General features: G+C 51.6%; 1 protein-coding gene across 1 annotated transcript in view; it reads left to right on the forward strand.

The window, feature by feature from the left end:
- The first annotated feature begins 1,442 nt into the window (after positions 1-1,442).
- Positions 1,443-20,191, forward strand: part of SLC25A42 (solute carrier family 25 member 42) — a 30,487-nt gene continuing 11,738 nt past the window's right edge. Inside the window, exon 1 of the mRNA XM_030305115.1 lies at positions 1,443-1,493. The gene's annotated coding sequence lies outside the window, so the exon portion shown is untranslated. The remainder of the gene's footprint in view (positions 1,494-20,191) is intronic.

Raw genomic sequence — 20,191 nt, forward strand, 5'->3', positions numbered from 1 at the left:
ACCTCGAGGAAATAAGAGCCAGTATCTGGGAACATTTATAACCCTCTCCACCCTGGCCCTGGAGATTAAGGGAGTGCACTTAGTGAGTCAGGAAACTGGGTGGGCTTGGGCAAAGTGCCAGTGACACAATGGAGCGCTGGATGGCAGGTGTCTTCTCTAACTGCTGGCGTCTATCTGCAGAGAATCCCATGAACCGCACCTCACAGAGAAGCTGAGGCCTATAGGCCAGACAGACCTGCTGAGGGTCAAATGCTTTCACCAGAATAAGACAAAGGCTGGGATAGAAGTTCTCACAGGGAAGCCACCCAAAAAAAGAAAGATTAAGGTGTAGCAATCATTGTCCCCTGAGGAAACAGATCCACAAACACCTTGACCAAGGTTGTGTGGTGGGCGTGTAGCTGGACATGGATTCGACCCAGACCGCTCAGGCCTCTGGTGGTTCTTCTCTGACACTGCCTTACCCCACTTGCAAAGAGCAGGTTGCTCTAAATTCACCCCCAGATTTAGCCACTTGAAGCGCCGTGGGCATGGAGCTTGACCTCTCTGCCAATGGTGGCTTTGACCTCCTAGGATCAGGATTAGTTTTCAGTTAATTCACAAAAGGCTTATCCGGGAGAAGGCCTAATGGGGATATCATGAATTCAGAGAAGTCAAACACTTCCAGAAAACCACAAAGCTCGTAGGTAGGATTCCACCTGTTTCCACATCTTCACAACAACCTGGAGCTGCAGAGGACAAGCCCGAGTGACCTCAGAGAGTCTGCCCTCTCCGTGTCTTTAGCAGAGAAATAATGGAGAGTGAAAGAATGGAGAATTATCCCAGGAATCTTTCCGCCGCTATTGCCCATGTTCACCGCCAGAGTTGGAGGTCTTGCTTCTGTGCTGTGTGGTCAGAAGGACAACCTCTTTGACATAGCCTCAGGGGACCCTGCATGGGGCGTCCGAGGCCATCTACGGCAGCCGCCCTCCGGGCCAAACTCTGCACCTTGCACACGCCAGCCGGTTCGGAGGTGCACCGCCCACTGCCCCTGAGACCGGCCTTTGGGCCTGCCTGTCTTCGGCTTTGTAGCCAATCCTCATCGCCCTCCAGGCTACGCCCTCCGTTCTTCTCGAGCCAGCAGCGCCAGCCACTTCTCTTGCCCCCCAGGGATTGGTCGTCAGGGCTGCTCGTCTTCCGCCAGAGTTCCAATCTTCGCCTACCTCCAGGCCCTCACCTCCCGGCACCTCGCACCCTGAGGGACCACCTCTGGGACCAAAAACCTCACCCAATAGCCCGCCTTTGCCCCTCAGTGATTGGCTCTAGGGGCTGCCTGTCTGTCTCATGCTAACCAATCCCTGTCTTTCCAAGCGCTGATTGGCCAACGCGCAGCCAATCGGAGCGTGGCGTGGACCCCTCCCGCGGCGCGCGCTGAGGGTGCGCGAGGCGGGGCCGTGGTGGCCGGAGGCGGTGGCGGCGGCGGCGGCGGCGGTGGTGAAGGCGACGCGTCCCAGAAGGTGAGGGGGAGCAGGGGGCGCGGGGTGGCGCAAACGTCGGAGGGTCCGCTCCCCTTGGGCCGAGCGAGGGCGAGGCACGGTCCTGTCATGTGTCCTGGGGCGGGGGCGGACGAGGCAGGGCGTGACAGCAGCGTCAAAGGGGCAGGGAGAGGTTAAACCCCCCCATCCCTGCACCCCGCATCCGGTGCTCCCTGGGGACCCTCCCAGCCGAATCTGAACCTTCACGGTCAGTCCGCGCACACCTGACACCACGTCCCTTCTTGTTGATACCCCCCCCCCATACACCTGATACTGCCCACTTCTCTGACATTCCCCACACCTCTAGAGCCATGCCCCCAGGAGCTCTGCACAGTTGAGGCTTCACACCCACAGGCATCTGAGTCTGTACCCCCACTGATATTCTCTCACACACACCTGACATTGCACACCCCCACATCGCCTAAGATCGTCCCTCTTGGTGACATCTCCACACCCAGATCCATGCACCCCCACCTCTGCAACAGGGCCTACATCCCCTACTATACCCATGCCTGAGCCTGTGATGCTAAACTCTGGCCCCGCACTCACTCCTGGTCCGGGTCATATCCCCTCACTGACTTTGCTCACATCCAGGTCTGTGCCCTTCTCACTTGCCCCCTCCCTTCAGCAACTCGGGTCAGGGTCCTCAGGTACTCTCCCCCTACCCCTGCATCTGCCCTGTGCCTTTACAGTTCCTCTCTCCATCACACACCCTCAGTCTGTGTGCCCACCCGTACCTTCTTACAGGTGCACCCGTTTGTGCCCCTCTCTGTAATCCTTGAACCCTTCCCCCACCCTAGGTCCTCTGCCCTCCCCCACCCAAAAGAAAAGCCCACCCAGATGTTATATTGTCATTTATGAGAGTCTATAAAGTAACTTCTAGGCTTAGAATAATCCCTTTGGCCGGACGAAATTACAATTATCTCCATTTTACCAGCAACAAACCTAAAGGGACTTCAGTTGGGGAGGCAGAGCCCATCCCTCCCTGAGCATTGCTGACTCTTCTCTGTAGACCTTCCCCGTTTTTGCCCATCTGTTGTGCTTATCTCTGAGGGATTGGCAGGGGAAGGGACCCCTACCTTCCCTGCAGCTGTTCCTCAGGAGTCATGACTTTGAGTCCAGAAAGACTGAGCTGGAAGGGGTGGCCCCTGATTGTTGCTGTAGCACGTGTCTCCGAGTCCTGGGGCTGGGTGGGGGTGGGGACCTTGCAGGAGTGGGACTTCAACACCTGGGGTGCCACCAGAGGCTAGGTCACCTGGGAGGGAGCCGCTGGCCTCCCGCCTCTGGCTCCAGCTCTTACAGACTGAAGCCCCTCACTGACCCTCAAGACCTCCTTGGGCCCTTAAAGCTGATAAACCTGGAGAGTAAGAAAACACTCTCCAGAGTGAGGCGAGCTAATGTTACAGCCACTTAGAGCCAAACTGTAAAACTGGAGTCTGGTGTGATGCTGGGACTAATGATTTTTCTGGAACTTTTCAAGTTCCCTGGAGTGTAATTTGCAAGTGTGCAGCGTAGAAGGAGCGGGTGGCTTTGTTGTTAAAAAGTAGTAGTGTGGTGTGGTTTCCTGTAAGGTTTGCATAGTGCCTCTTACCCCCCTTTGGTCTCTCCCTGCAAAGATGGTGCCAGAATATTCTGGAGGGTCACCTTCAGCTTCTCCTGGGGAAACTGAAGCCATTGGGGTTTTCTGTCCAAATTCAAAAGGAGTCATTTAAAACGTGTGTGTTTATGTATGTGTATGTATATGCTTATAAGTAGATATACCCATGTATGTACATCACACTCATATATGCATAGACACACATTTTATAAGTACAGATGTATACACATTTCTTATATGTACATACGCAAATCTATAAAATTTGACAAGGTAATTGATGTACGTGGTAAAAAAAAAAAAAAAAAAAAGTCCAAAAGGGCATCCAGTGAAAATTAAGGACGTCTCCCCTTATCTGCACTCTGCCCTTCTAGAGGCATCCATTGTTAATTGCCCTGTTTCCTTCCAGAGATAGTCTATGGCGTGGGGGAAAGATGTATATCCCCCACCTCTTCTAAACCCCTGATACATTTGCATGAGCTTTTTATCAAATGGGTGTGCCAGTGTAATAGCCAGTCCCTCGCTGATGACTGTTCAGGTTGTCACTCGTAGCTTCTCTTGCAAACTGAACTTCAATGAATAGATGGAACCATGCATGAGCAAATATGGAATGAATGTGTGTGGGGCTCCAGCACAGACCCTTCGAAACCTCCCTGTCTTCCTGGAACTCCCATGCCAAAGGGCATGTCCGTTTAAATGGTTAATGTTCCTCCAGAGAGGCTGTGCTGCCATCAGTTGTCTCTCGGCTGTGAAGGTGGAATTCTTGTTTTCTCTCCCAGCATCCAGAATAGATATTATCAAGTGTTTTGGTCTCTCCAGTCTGATAGGTAAAGCACAGCCTACGAGATCCTTTTGAACACTTCTGTGCTTTCTATCCATCTCTTTGGCGTTCTAGCCCGGGTGGTGGTGATTAAACATTATACTTCTGTTTCTCTCCCACAGTTAGACTAACGTTCAGTCCAAGAACTATTTGAATCCCTTCTCTGTGGAGCTCTGGAGGAAACCTTGGGTGTGTGTGTGTGGGGGGGGGGGGTCCCTGCAAGACAGAGACATGGGTATTGGCCACAGTCCTGGGAGGGGAGGTCTTAAGATGTCTAAAATTTGTTTTAAGAGGTGTAAAAGTTTTTTTCCCACTTGGATCCAGCAAAATCACTTGGGTGTCAGATGAAATTGAGATAAGTCAGATGTAAATCTTTTGGGGAAGCTGTCTTGAGATTCTCTCGAGTCGTCGGCTGTTGCCCTCTCTTGGTGCCAGGTGGAGAGAACCTTTTGACTGAGGCCAGGCCTTTTCGCACCTGTCATCCTGTTTTTTTGTGCTTCTGCTTTGGCAATTAGACAACACAGGAATACTGAAATGGTCAGAACTTTCAGCTTGGTTAGGTTTTGCAAACCAGCTCTTTTTAAAAACATATATATTCTTTATTTTTATTGTGAAACACTTAATAAAAAGTATATGATGTGCACATGAAAAGAAAGTATAAAGGATAACGAAGCTGATACTTAGTTGAAGAAGTAGAACATTGCCTCCGGCGGCCCTTCCTTCATCACTGCACTATTTTTAAAATATGCTTGTCAACGTGTGTTTTCTTCACTGAGTACCATTTGCTGCAGCTGAATGCTTGGATTCTAGGGTCTTAACAAAGATCGGCAGAAGCCAAGTTTTCTATCAAAGCTGTGTCAATAGGATGACCTGAGAGGTCCACGGAAGCAGTGACCTCAGGTTCGTGGGCAGGTCACCAGCCAGTACCAGGAGCTTTGATCTAAGAAGACTCCTGTCTTGTTAGTGTCCTGGGCCTGCTGTGACAAATTACCACAAGCTGGGTGGCTTAAGACAAGAGAAAGTTATTCTGTCATAGTTGTGGAGAGCAGAAGGTCAAAATCAAGGTGTTGGCAGATGCTGTAGATGGAATGCTTCTGTCTCCCTAAAATTCATATTTTGACTTTTTTTTAATGTTTATTTATTTTTGAGCGCGAGTTGGGGAACGGCAGAGAGAGAGGGAGACACAGAATCCAAGGCAGGCTCCAGGCTCTGAGCTGTCAGCATAGAACCTGATGCGGGGCTCAAACTCATGAACTGTGAGATCATGACCTGAGCTGAAGTCGGACGCTTAACCAACTTTGCCACCCAGGCACCCTAAAATTCATATTTTGAAACCTAATCCACAACGTGATGGCATTAGGAGGTGGGGCCTTAGGAGGTGAGTAGGTCATGAGGGTGGAGGCCTCATGAATGGGATTAATGCCCTTATAAAAGAGGCCCTGCCCCTTCTGTTTTATGAGGCACAGCAATACATTAGCTATCTGTGAACCCGGAAAAGTGCTGTCACCAGACACTCAGTCTGCTGGCACCTTGATTCTTGGACTTTCCAGCCTCCAGAACTGTGAGAAATACATTTCTGTTGTCCATTAAGCCACCCAGTTTATGATCTTCTGTTACCAGCCCAAACAGACTGAGACAGCAGGTCGGTTTCTACTGAGGGATCTAAGGGAGAATCTTACCAGGCCTCTCTCCTGGCTGTGGTAGTTGTTGACAATCTTTGGGGTTTTGGCTTGGAGCCACATCATCCCAATCTCTGCCTCCATCTCCACACAGCCTTCTTCCCTGCGTGTGTGTCTTCTTCTTTTTTTTTTTTTAATGTTTATTTATTTTTAGAGGGGGGAGAGAGAGAGCGGGAGTGGAGGAGGGACAGAGAGAGAAGGAGACACAGAATCCGAAGCAGGCTCTAGGCTCTGAGCTGTCAGCACAGAGCCCGACGCGGGGCTCGAACTCATGGACCGCGAGATCATGACTTGAGCCAAAGTCAGGTGCTCAACTGATTGAGCCACCCGGGCACCCCCTGTGTGTGTGTGTGTGTGTGTGTGTGTGTGTGTGTGTGTCTTCTTACAAGGACACCCATCATTGGATTTAGGACCCACCATAAATTCAGTACGATCTCATCTCAGTGTCCTTAACTAATTTCACCTGCAGAGACCCTATTTCCAAATAGAGTCACCTTCTGAGGTTCTGGTGGGACATGAACTTTAGGGGACACCATTTAATCCCTGTAGCTGCAAGGCCAGAATTTCTGTCAGGATGTTATGCAAAGAAATGCTTGTCTAGTGGCGTCTACTGCTTCAGGCAGAAGGGGACGGGTAGGGTTGGAGCACACGGCCGCTCACTCACCTGCCTCCCTACTGGAAGGTGGAGGCATCTGCCCAGAGCTAGCAAGGACCTGGGCAAGTAAACATGTATTTGCTAGCCCTTGGCGCATGCTTACGGGACTGTGAGCTTGGTCCTAGATCATCTCAGTTTATAGAAGGGTCATCAAGACTTAGGGGCCTTTGCCCCACCTGCAGGGAGAACAGAAGGGGAGCCAAGATGAACCTAGGTCAGCCCAAATTCAGACCCCTGTCCTTTAAGCAGTCACCCGTGGCATGCATGCTTTCTGCCGCTGTCAGACACTGATGTCTGAGCTGTACTGAAACACCACAGGCAGTCTGCCTCCAGGAATGGAACAAACTTGAAGCCTGACCACCCCGTTGTTTTCCAGTCTGTAAAAATCTATGCACCGGGGACAGGGACAGGTGCAGAGGAAGCAGAAATACTGGGGCTCTGAAGGGTAGGGGACACAGATGTGGATCCCCAAGTGGTTGGGGCTCTGTAGTTGATCAATTCTAGCAGAGGATTGAGGTGCTAACTCAGCGAGGGGAAGGTTCTCGGATATCTGAAAGCCAGCAAGGAGTCAGCCAGATGGCGAAGCGTTGTCAGCAAAGGGAACAAGTGAGCCTGGATGTTGTGGGACCCAAGGCATGGAATTTGAGAGAGGATTGAGGGACCTGGTCCATGGAGCCGGTGACAGGCACAAGAGGGGACTTAACCTTGAGGCCACTTCAGGCAAGGCATCGCCAGCATACCTTAGCTGAGAGCCTCTAGCAGCCTGTGCTTTCCCACCCGTGAGATGAGGCCACCTTGTGAGTAGTTGCAAGCCTTCCCTGATCAAATGTGCCAGTGAAGGGCTCCCAAAAGACGTCAGTGCTGTTCCGTCTGCAGGTCGCATGCCTTTGCCATGGGATGAGTTGAAAAAGCGAGTATGTATGTTTCAGTTAAGTCTTAATTAGCCACGCAGACCCAAGCCCCACCCAGGCTGCGGTATTTGTCCCGGCCCTGTCTAAGGGGTAGGCTCCCAGACCTCACTGTGGCAGCTGTGACTTAATATGCCTGAGGAGGAGCTCAGGAATCCTGCACAAGTGTCCTGGAGATTCTGGGACAGGTGTTCCTGGAAACACCTGGTGTAGCAGCTCAGAGCTGGAGGAAGATGCTAGACCCTGCCTCTCCCCTGTGTTGGTGGGCAGGTCCCCGCAGCCAGAAGAGGGGAGGGAGCTTAGCTTACAGCACAAAGGGGAGACAGGACCCCTTACTGGCCAGGCCTTAGCCAGTGGCTAGTCTAGCCTTGGGCTGGCAAGGCGATATATAAGAGCCAGGCCTTGAAGAAGGGACAGGTTTGGGGGCTGTGAACAGCCCCTTTGGCCTGGAGCACACCGGTCAGAGCCAAGTGTCGGCCAGCTCTGAATGTGAGAGTCAGAGACTGCCCCACCTGTTGTGCCGGACAGCGGCACTGGCGTGGTAGTGTTTGGCGGGGAGCACGTGCTTCCTAAACCATTGTCACCTGGTGGGCAGTGGGGCGCCACTTTCCAACTTCTGTTTAACTCTTTGGGGAGATGAACCTGGAAAAAGTGGGGAGCGGCGCTGGACACCAGGGACCAATGCTCAACTCTTCTAGAAACCCTGGCATGGGGAATGCAGGCTGAATGGTGAGATCCAGGAACTGGTGAGGCCTGCTCAGTAGGGCCCTTAGTAGGGCCTGTGATGGGCTCCATCCCAGGTCCATCTGACTCCTTATTAGGCAGAATGATACTTACCAATACTTAACCAGTACCCATGACCCACTTGAGCAGCAGGACCCTGGAAAGATGGTGATGGATGGAAACTGAGCCCTGAGGAGGTTTAGTAACACGTCCAAGGTCACACGCTGGACCCCATCTTCCCGAAACACCAGCATGGTGTAACTGGGAGCCTGTACACGTTCCTACTTAGGGAATGAGGCGGACAGTGATAGAAAAGGTACATTTCTGCTGCCACATGAAGGATGTCTGAAGGGCAGGAAGATGGACAGAAAAACCACCTGTGTGTAGGTGTATGCTTCTGACTTCTTGCTAAGCATGGACACTGAGCGCAGCCCAGGCCATTGCCTTCCACAGACACGCCCCACCCCAAGCCTAGCAGAGGAAGCTAATGGAAAGTGACCCCTCCTGGTGCAGCAGGGAACCACGGGGTGCTCAATGTAGGCCAGAGCAGCTAAGTTTTGGGAGGTGAGGCCGGGACATTTAGGGAGGGCTTTGAAGGGTGCAGAGGAGTTTGCTAGGCATGGGGTGGGGAGAGTGCAGCCAAAGCAGAACTTGGTATGTCCTGAAAGTGAATTGCCTTATCCGGCAAATAACTGAGTGGATACAAGCACTGTGCTAGGCTCCACATGGCGAGTGAGAAAACAAGACTTTTGGGGTGAGGGCTTTACACAAGTGCACCCTCTTATTAGAGGGACCTGAGTACCACCGCGTGCCTCGGTTTGTTGTAGATCACTACGGTGCAGTTGGTGACAGGTGTTGGCAACACTTTCTTGCAAGGGCCGAGGACAGTGATTGACAATAGGATGTTCTGTATCTTTTAGGACTTGGATGCCTGAGTGTCTGACCCATAGAGGCTGCAACACAAGGTTGTGGTGACCAGTTTGTCTGAAAGGCACGAATAGAAGGGAATGCAGCAGGGAGAGATGGGCAGCAGCTGGTGGGGTCTGGGTTAACAGGGAACAGCCATTATGTAAGATGCTACCGCTCTCTTAGGCAGAAGTTAATGCCCATTAACTGGAAAAGAAAACAGCCTTTATCAACAGGCAGATAGGATGTTAATTGGCTTCCGTTTACTGAGAGATTACAGGATCTGTCCACGACTGCTTGTAAACTCCATCAGCCGAGACCCCCCCCCCCCCGCTTTATGTAAACATTTCCTTGGCCCCATGGGGTGGTGCACACAAGCACTCGTGAACATGAATGGTGGCCTTGGTCAAGGAGCTTCTGAGGGAATTGGGCACAAATGTGTGCGTGCGGGTGCGTGTATTAGGACGGATGCACACGTGGAGAGGCTGCTGCGTGGGGCTCATAGCCTGGGCTACCTAAGATCCCAAAGCACCCGGCTCACATTTCCTAGACAGTGCTGTTCAGTATGTTATATTGCTGAATTGCCTCCCGACCCTGCTTTGCTTTGTTTTTTGATGAGTGGAACAGAAATATGGTACAAAAAATGAATTTTTGTTGATTGGGGCTGGTCTGTGAATGCTGCCTGCCCATGGCATGTTGGGGGGTGAGCCCCATCTCACTCCACTTTTAGCAGAGACTCTGGCACCTGAATCCCAGGCCGTGGGTACCTGTTAGAGGTACGCCCAGAGAACATACTGAGGCTGGGCGCACCGGGGCCGCAGGATGCCATTGTCCATGGTTGGAAATGCAGCACGGGCCCAGAAGAGTATAAGGGAAATACACAGATCAGGGCTCTGGAAGGCTGTGCAAGGGACAGAAACCCATCCCAAACTGGCTGAACTAGAAAGGGAGCTTTGTGGGCTCCAGGGTGAAAAAGTCTAAGTGCTTCTAGCACCTGCCAGGTTCTTCGTCAGCTCCCAAGTTCTGCTAGAACCATTGGGCCCCAGGGCATCCCAAGTCATGAAGACATATGTCCACCTCCCTCCCTGGCCTTGGCTCTGTCAGCTGCCCTTGGGGCCTACCTGTTTCCCCTCCTGAGAGAAAGAGGACTTCTCCGGCCCAGTGGTTCCCTCAGAAATCCCAGTCTTTGGGTCTGGTGCTCCAAACTGAGGGTCACCCTGGAGTCAAGGGAAGGGTCAGCTCCGCCTTTCTCCTAGGTGACAGAGACAGAGTGGGTGTCTGCCCAGTGTGCTGTCTCCAGAAGGGGGGCAGACATCCCTTGTACATGTGGCCTTCCTTCTAGGAGCGTAGGCATCTCCTCGGACTTTTAGTCATTGCCAAAATCATGAGCAGGCATTCTCCACAGGTGAGGGGAAAGGTGAGCATCAGTGAGCAATGCAGATCACCCCTCTGCTGCCATTGGAGTCCCCTCGGAGTTAAGAACACAGTACCCAGGGGCGCCTGGGTGGCTCCGTCGGTTAAACGGCCGACTTCGGCTCAGGTCATGATCTCGTGGTCTGTGAGTTTGAGCCCCGCGTCAGGCTCTGTGCTGACAGCTCAGAGCCTGGAGCCTGTTTCAGATTCTGTGTCTCCCTCTCTCTGACCCCCCCCCCCCCCCCCGTTCATGCTCTGTCTCTCTCTGTCTCAAAAACAAATAAATGTTAAAAAAAATTTTTTAAAGAACACAGTGCCCAGGTTCAGGGTCAGGTGGTCTGGGAGAGGCTGGCCAAGTTTGGGGATTCTCTTCTTTAATGTTTAATTTTTTTCTTGTGGTGTAACTGACACACGGGAAAGTGAGTAGCTTCTGTCCACAGCTCAAGGAAGTTTTACATGTGTGTTCACCTGTGAAATCTGATCAACATGCAGAACGTTTCAAGCCCCACTCTGGCTCCTCCGTGGCCCTTCCCTGTCCTACCTCCCACAGCAAACCCCATTCTGATCTTTATCACTGCTGACGCTTTATTGTCGTGCTTGATCTATTTTATTTTACTTAATTTTTAAATGTTTGTTTATTTTTGAGAGGGGTGGGGGAGACAGAGGGTCCGACGAGAGCTCTGCGCTGACAGCAGCGAGCCCGATGTGGGGCTCAAACTCATGAACCGTGTGATCATGCATGACCCAAGCCGAAGTCAGATGCTCTACCGGCTGAGCCACCCAGGTGCCCTGATTTTTTAAATTGTGATGAAATATACACAACTTAAAATATACTGCCCCCACCTTTGCTTTGCATATAGTTCACTGACATGAAGTGCGTCCTCATTGCCGTGCAGCCATGACCACCAACCAGCTCCAGAACTTTTCCATCTTCCCAAACTGAAACTCTGTCCCCATTAAACACGAACCCCCCATTCCCCTCCCTCGGCCCCTGGCACCCACCATTCTGCTTTCTGCCTCTATGAATTTAGGGACTCTAGAGACGTCACAGAAGTGGATTTAAATCTTTGTCCTTTTGTGACTCGTTTATTTCACTTAGCGTGATGTCCTCAAGGTTCCTCCATCCTGTAGCCTGTGTCAGAATTTCGTTGCTCTTGAAAGCTGAATAATGTTCAGGTCACCTGGGTGGCTCAGTCGGTTAAGCAGCCGACTTCAGCTCAGGTCATGATCTTGCAGTTCGTGGGTTCGAGCTCCATGTTGGGCTCTAATGCTGACAGCTCAGAGCCTGGAGCCTCCTTCGGATTCTGTGTCTCCTCTCTCTGCCCCTCCCCTACATGTGTTCTGTCTCTCAAAATTAAATAAACGTTTAAAAAAAATTTTTTTAAAGCTGAATAACATTCCACTTGTACAGAAGGCCACTTTGTGTTACTGTACTTGGATGTGACTTAGACTCACTTGGTGCACAGTCTTTTGTGTTGGCTGCTCTTTCTCCGCTGTTTTGTCTGAGATTTGTGCCTGTCAGTTGCGTGTGGCAGCAGCCGGCCCTTCTGTCTTGTTGTGTGGACCGGCTGTGTGACCCTGCCACCTGCGAGAACTTGTTCTCTTGTGGGTGGCTGTCTGGGTTGTGTCCTCAGAGGGTGCTCGTCATCACTGTGAGATATGACAGGCTACCACGCAGGTGTTCGGAGTTCCCAAATGCCATCTTAGGGTCTCAAACACTGAGGAGAGGCACTGGGGGAGGGATTTGGGGGATCATCCTGGCTGGGGTCCAGAGGTAGAAGAACCAACAGGGATGTTGTGGGATGGGGGTGTTTTGTGCTCTCCCACTAGCAGAGCCTTCCATGGCCCGCATGCGCTCGCCTGCCTTTATTTCCCTGATCAGCCTGAGCTGGCTCCAGCCTTGGGGGAGCCCCCCTTTTTACTGCTCTGGCTACACGGGGTGCTCCTTCCCAGACCCCAGGACATACCCTGCCCTGCACCTCTCCTACCACAGAGCCCCGCTCACCAGCACCCCTGTGGGTCCTCTGCCCACACTCCCCGCCCCCCACCACTGTGGTGCCGTTTCCCCAGAGTGTGTACTTGGCAGGCACACAGTTAATCAGACTCAAAGGAACCCCAGAGGGGTAGTGTATATTGGACCAGAGCAGGGCAGTCCTTAAGGCTCCCCTTTCCAGGACCATCCCTTCAAGGATCAGGACAAGAGGATTCTAGAACCTTCAAGCCCCCACTCACAGGCTCCCAGACTGGCCAGGCCTTGGCCCTGCCCAGTGGCACCTTTCCTCCTTGTCTGGGTTCCTCTTACTGGGAACAAAGGAGTGAATTCCCTTTGGTGCCCACTGCCCAGCCACCGGGCAACCCAGAGGGCCCTGTGGAAGGCTGGGGTCACACGAGCCAGAGGAGCACAGTGAGCAAGTGGGGTGGAGGGAAGACATGGGAGCAGCAAGGACCAGGATGATGAGAAGCAGAGCTGGGCCTCAGACAGGAGCTTGCACCCTGCCCTGCACCACCCTGCCTCACCTCTGTATCTACAGAATCAGGCTTGGGGCCCACAGGCACACGTCAACATCTGTCCCTTGAGCACACTTAGTCCAACTCCTGCAGCTACTTTGGACCACCCCTTGTTGATCCCCCCACTGCCCTCCACCCCACCACCCTCCTGCCAAACCTGCCCCTCCACCTCCAGTGGGTGCAAGACATCTTGGCCTGGGGCCAGCATTAGAAGATCAAAGCAGCCAATGAGTAACAGATCATCTTGTTTTAACCCAGAGCATGAAGCAGTCATCTACAAGGTCATACTGATATATATATTTTTAAACGTTTATTCATTTTTGAGAGAGAGGGAGAGAGAGACAGAGCGTGAGAGGGGGAGGGGCAGAGAGAGGGAGACGCGGAATTGGAAGCAGGCTCCAGGCTGTGAGCTGTCAGCACAGAGCCTGACGTGGGGCCCGAACCCACGAACTCTGAGATCATGACCTGAGCTGAAGTCGGATGTTTAACCAACGGAGCCACCAAGCACCCCAAGGTCATACTGATCTGAATAAATGACAGAAAAAGTAAATTAGTTGGGGAGAAGAGGCCACAGTTCCTGTGTAAGAATACCCAGTCATGTATTCTCCCCCTCCAGGAAGAGAGCTTAACTCCCCCGACCCCCAAAGGTGGGCTGGTTCCAAGGAGAAGAGTCTGGAAAAGTGTCACTCAGCAGGGGGACAGACATCTGGCAGACCCCACCTTAACCAAGAGGTCCAAGTCAGTCTCACCTGGATTAAGTCTGTGTTCTCAGGTATAATGTCATGAGGAGGGCTCACCTCCAAGGTCCTCCCAAGACCGCACAACCCAGGCTCATGGTGAAAAAACACATCAGACAAACCCAGATGGGCTGGGGCATGAGGGAGTGGGATTCTGGGGCAGAAAAGGAAGATTAGGGGAATAACTGGAAAGCCTGGAGTTCTGTGGACAGTCATGTTAGAACAGGAGGAGGAGTAGGCTCACTGACCAGACCAGCCCAGGTCCTCTCTTCACGGCCAGCACCTCAGGCTGGGCTCCCTTTCGTGGTCACCCTTCTCGAATCTGCGGGCTGTGACACTTGAGGGTCTCAAGAGGCCTCTGCTTCTTATTTTTCCGTTTTATCAGATACCACCATGTGTCACTGTCCACTGTCCCTAATTCACCTCTACTGCCAGGGGACCAGAGCCTCGGAGGCACTGAGCAATATTTCATGTGGGGCCCCACGTCTGGAAGGTAGGGCAGCTGGGGTTCTTCCCAATCAGACGTTCTGTGTTTTCAAATGTCTGTGTTTCAAAATATGTTTCAAATGCCCAGCCTGCCCATGTGCCTCATTATCTTAGGTTTAAATTTTTTAAGTCAGGCAAGGCCCAGGGTGTCATCTCCCAGACGTGATTTCTGCTGACTTCTTCCAGGCTTGTGGGAGCCAACAGGCCAAGGCTATCTTCCAAGTTCAAGACTGGAAGTTCTCAGGCCCCCAGACACCAGGCCTTGGTCCCTGATCTCCTCCCACACCTTCCTTCTGCCAGGTGCCAGCCCATAACAGGGACTGCTTACCCAGAGCCCCACCTTGGTGATACAGACTCTGACTTCTGTCCCGGTGGAGTGCCAAGCCAGCCCTTGACTGCCTCTTCCAGGATCATGTCCTAGGGACAGAGCCTTGGTCACCTCCGATCCATCACAGCCCAGGAACCCATGGTGTCCCTTTAGCTCTGTGAACAGGTTGTTTGTGTTCTGCTGGGCTTTGCAAGTTGCCTTCAGGGGACTACTGAGTACAGCCAGATCCTCTTCCATCCTTCCCTTAAGCCGTTGTTCCTTCAGGTTAAACAAAGTCTTAAGAGGCACATGGTTCTCCAGGAGAATCATTTGGGATGAAATGGTGTTGAGGCTGGCCTAGGGGCCATGGTTTCTTGGAGAAGGATATGGCCATGACTTTTGGAGTCCTATGTCAAGGTTGGAGTTCCCTCTGCCGTTGGTCTGACCAGGTTTTTCCATGTCTCATCAGCAAAATGGAGAGAGAAACCAGTGACTGTGACACCCCTAATTGTTAGTGACAGCGATTGTCACCATTAGTGGTCTCTAGCAGGGAACGCATGCTGCCTTAACTTCCCCATTGGTAAAGCAGCACCTATACCCAGTGGTGAAGGCTGGCCAGATGAAAGAACACAGGAACAAAGGGATTTAATAAACAATAGCTGCCATTGTGTCATTGTGTTTATCGCCTGCCTACACTCCCAGTTCTCATCCCACACTCCCAGTTCTCATCCCACACTTAGAGCCAGAGATGACCTTGAGCAAAGGCCGTGGCCTGGGGCCCTGCAGCTGCTGACCTCTAACACCCTGCTCCAAAGAGAGACCAGGATCAGGGGGTGCCTGGGTAGCTCAGTCGGTTAAGCGTCTGACTTCAGCTCAGGTCATGATCTCATGGTTCGTGGGTTCAAGCCCCTCGTTGGGCTCTGTGCGGACAGCTGAGTCTGGAGCCTGCTTTGAATTCTGTGTCTCCCTCTCTCTCTGCCCCTCCCCTGCTCATGTTCTGTCTGTCTCTCTCTCAAAAATAAAATAAAAACATTAAAAAAAATTTTTTTTGAGAGGCCAGGGTCAGGCTATGCCTGCCAAGAAGAGCATCGGTCTCCCCACAAACCAGGCAGCGGCTCCAATCCCTCTCACGGGGCTCCCATGGCTGCCAGAGCCCTTCCCCAGCCCAAGATACTAAGCTGCTGACTTGGAGGCACCAACTGGACAAGGAGGGGCCAGACCAGCCAGCCAGCCCCTCAGCAGCCGCAGACCTCTGAAATTGGTTTCTCCGAAACCTGTAGCAAATCCAGAAGGTCATGGTTGCCTTAAGGCATTTTTTTTTAGCTTTTTATTTTCAAATAATTTCAGCCTTACAGAAAAGTGACAAAAATAACCAGAGTTCTGGTAGACCCTTCATCCAGCTGCCAGTGTTAGCATCATACAGGATATTAGCATCATACAGGATACAGCTACCTGAACCAGAAAATACCATCAAGGCAACTTTGGAGCTCACCTCCAGCCTGAATTCAGATCTCCCCAGCGTTTCCCCTAATGTTCTCATTCTGGTCCAGGCTCCCACATTGCATTTCGTCATCCGATCTGCCTAGTCTCCCCTGATCTGTGATGTGCCCCAGTCTTTCCTCATCATCCACAAGCTCCACGCCTTTTTTTTTTTTTTTTTGCAGTGTCCTTTGGTGTGGACTGTGTGCTGTTTACTCATGGTTAGCCTGTGGGGTCCATCTTTGGTAGGAATCTCACTGCAGCAATGTCGTGTCCCACCTAGGGCATCATGTTGGGGATGCAGGCTGTCTATAGGCCCTGTCACCGGTGGTGTTGACCTTGCTCACTTAGTCAAGGTGGGCTGTGCTCATTAGTGACAGGCTGAGTGGCTTCTCCCCATGGGGATGTGAGTTACACATTCCCTCTGTCACCTCCCTCTGCGTCGCTTCCCTTCCAGGCCTTTGCTGGGACCAGCAGCTGACGGTGGCCTTAGGGCCAGTGAGTCCTCAGGCTCGTGTACTGGGGTAGCACACATTCCAAAGTGTTTGCCAGACCACCTGCAAAGAGGTGTGCCCCCCGCCACCGCCCCCTCCTTGTCCACCCCCATCTTCTGGCACAGTTGTAATACTTGCAAACAGCCCTTCAGTGAGGGGTCAGCCTGACTTTCTCCGTTATCGGTCTTTTTTGTTTTGTCATATATTTTTTTAAGTTATTTGTTTCTTTCCTGGTGACCTGGTGTTTCTTTGTTTCTTTGCCTTTTTTTTTTTTTTTTTTTTTTTTTGTCTTGGGCTGTTTTTTGTTTGTTTACTGATTTTATAATAGCAAGGAGCTCTTTATTTCTTAGATTAACTTTTGGCCTGAGGGACAAAATCTTGAGATCTTACCCCCTTCATTCCCCCAGGGTAAGGATCTCCTCTTCATCCCATGATCCTTGGCAAGTTGCCAGGAGGCTCTGGACCCTGGTGAACAGCTGGCAGTCTGAGACCTTTCACTCTGCTGGGGTGGGGGTGCCTGGAGCCCCCCCCCCCGCCCCCATCTCTTCCCTAAAAAGGGCTCTTAGTCTTAGTTTCCTGTGGCTGCCATAACAAATCACCACAAACTGGTGATTTTTATTCTCTCATAATTCTGGAAGTTAAAAGTTCAAAACTAAGGTGTGTGACCGTGCACTCTGAAGGCTCCGGGGCAAGATCTGGTCTCTGCCAGCTTCTGGGGGCTCCAGCAGTGGCCAGCTTGTGGCCACGTCACTCAAATCTCTGCCTCTGGGGTCACATGGCCTTCCTGCCTATGTGTCCTCTTCTGTCTTATCAGATCACATTGGATGTAGGGATGTTCCAGGATGATCTCATCTCAAGATCCCTACCTTAATTACATCCGCAAAGACCCTTTTTCTAATCATATCACATTCACAAATTCCAGGTGGAGATGTCTCTTGGGAGCTACCCGTCAGCCCTCTGTCCCAGCATGCCCTATGACTTGCTTTGGGTGCTCTGTCACCTGCAGCGACACACTCTTATAGGTCTGCATGGGTTTGTTTCTGTCTGCATCCACCACACCTGGGCCCCTTAATGAATTCTCTGCGCCGAGAATTCTCTGCCTGTCCTGGAGCCAGGCAACTGAGGGAAAAAAGGTCCAGGGGGCTCCACGGGCCGCCCCACCTGAGCTTGTACATCCCGTCTGTGCAGAGCACCACCTGCCTGCCTCCAAAGCAGCTATGGCAGGAGTTGGAGGGAGGGAGGAATGGAAGGAGGGTGAGGCCACAGATCAGAGCCTCGTGTGGCTGGGACCAAAGGGCTGGATGCTGTCTCGGGAAGACACTTTTGCAGAATGTGTTCACATTTAACATGCCCATGCCTCGACACAGCCCTAAGAAAGGCTGCACCACCCATCCGAGCGCCCAGATGTAGGGACCATCCCCTGGAATCCATAGCGTCAGGGACGGTGCGGAGCCACAGCCGTACACACTAGGGGGTGAGGGGATGAGACAGTCTCGGTGCACCCTATAGGCCGGTACCCCAGCAGCTGGCTTGAAAAGGTCCCTAGAGCCTAGCTTCTCGTTGTTGGTTTGTGAAAAGTTTTGGATTTATATAAAAATTGGCAAAGACAACAGTTCCCCTACACCCCACACACCTAGTTTCCCCTCTTAATAACATTTTACATTACTTTGGTACATTTTTTACAAATGTATAAATACTGATAGGTTACTATTAATTAAAGGCCATAGTTTATTCACGTTTCCTCAGTTTCCCCTAATATCCTTTTCTTGTCCCCAAATCTCACCTGACATCTAATCCTCACATCTCCTTAGGCTCTTCTGGGCTGAGACAGTTTTTTGGACTTTCTTGTTTTTTTGATGACCTTGACAATTAAAATTTTTTTTAATGTTTATTTATTTGAGAGAGAGAGACAGAGCATGAGTGGGGGAGGGGCAGAGAGGGAGAGAGACACAGAATCCGAAGCAGGCTCCAGGCTCTGAGCTGTCAGCACAGAGCCCGACACGGGGCTCAAACCCACGCACTGTGAGATCATGACCCGAGCCAAAGTCGGACGCTCAACCGACTGAGCCACCCAGGCACCCCTTGACCTCGACGATTTTGAGGAGAACAAGTCAGGTATTTTGTATGACGCCCCCCAACTAGGATTTGCTTGCGGTTTTTTCATGGTTGGCCCTGTGTGATGGGTTTAATGAGGACCACGTGGGTGAAGTGCCCTTCTCATCATGATGCACACCGTGTCCACCGCACAGGCCACCAGCATGACTCATTTGATATTGACCTTGATCACCTGGCTGAGGTGGGACCCGTCAGGTGTCCTGTCCTTGGAAGGAAATCACCACACGCAGCCCACACCTGAGGGGTGGGGAGCCACGCACCCATGCCCCCTCAAGAGTGGAGTGTCTGCACAAAGTATTTGCCTGGGGGATTTGTCTCTTCTTCCCATTTATTTCTGTATTCAATCATTTCTTTCTTTTTTTAATGTTTATTTATTTATTTTGAGAGAGAGAGAGCAGGGAAGGGGCAGAGAGAGAGAGAGAGAGAGAGAGAGAATCCCAAGCAGGCTCTGCGTTGTCAGCACAGACAACGGGCTTGATCTCACAAACCACGAGATCATGACTTGGGCTGAAATCAAGAGTCAGACACTTAACCAACTGAGCCACCCAGGTACCCCTATTTCTTTTTTTTTTTTTTAAAGATTTTCTTTTTAAGTAATCTCTACACTCAACGTGAGACTCAAACCCACAACCCTAAGATCAAGAGTCATATGCTCCATTGACTGAGCCTGCCAGGCACCCCTCATCATTTATTTCTATCTGCGGACTTGTGGGTATTTAATTTATATGTTGGATGATAATCCAGTACTCGTTGCTCAGAGAGTTCCAGCTGTGGGCCACTGGGAGCTCTTTGACGCCCCTGCCTGTCTCATTGTCACACCGCCATTGGCTTTGGTTCCTCCCTGGCACCTTAGGGTGCTCTGGGCTCATTTTTATGCTTCCTGCCATCTTGGAAGCAGCCATGCTTCCTGGAGCCAGGGCCCATTTTAGGTAGGAAACAGCAGCAGAGGACAAGTGGAGGGGAATCCTATTTGTGCTGTCTAGGACCTTCTGCCCTGGGATTGACCTGGGAGGGCCTGGGAAGGCCTGGAGGGCAGGAGAGGCTTCAACAGTCTGCATTATTTTGTGGGAAAGTGTATTGATTTATTGGATGATTTTTTAAAATTTATTTATTTATTTTGAGAGAGAGAGAGAGGGAGAGAGGGAGAGAGAATGCGTGCGCACACACATGGGTGAGGGGCAGAGAGAGAAAACCCCAAGCAGGCTCTGCACTGTCGGTGCAGAGTCCAACGCGAGGCCTCAAACCCACGAACTGCGAGGTCACGACCTGAGCTGAAGTCAGACTCTTGACCAGCTGGGCCACTCAGGCGCCCCAGTTTATTGGCTGATTTTAAAGCATGGGACCCGAGCACCCCCGTTCCCCCCCATCCCCCAAACACCAATGCACAGTCGGCATCTTGGTGGCACTAGTCTTTCATTCTTTTTTCCTTCTGTTCCTGTCACTGTGGTTTGCTGGGCTTTGCATGCACTTCCACTCAGAGGTTAAATATAGGTTCCAGGGAGGAATCCTCAAGTATTAGGACCCTTTACTGTAAGCTTGGCCAGAAACATCAGGCAAACTTACAGTAGGAAAACAATTAATTTTCTAAGTGTTTCTGTTGATAGATACTCAGGTCCAAGCTGACAAAAGCCCAGTGGGTGCTTGGGTCCAGGCAGGTGGGACCCCCCCCTGGCCTCCACAGCCGGCCACACCTCTGCCTCCTGCTGTGTGACCTTGCAGGGGTGGCTTAACCTCTCTGAGCCCATCTGCCTGGGGTTGTTACTCGGTTCAAAAAAACAGACAACTCAGAGGCTTGTTTGTGATGAGCAAATCAAAGATGGGAAGGGCTTTTGTGAATGATTAAGCCAATGCTGGGG

The sequence above is a fragment of the Lynx canadensis genome, chromosome A2, assembly GCF_007474595.2.
Source record: "Lynx canadensis isolate LIC74 chromosome A2, mLynCan4.pri.v2, whole genome shotgun sequence".
In the NCBI taxonomy this organism is placed as follows: domain Eukaryota; kingdom Metazoa; phylum Chordata; class Mammalia; order Carnivora; family Felidae; genus Lynx; species Lynx canadensis.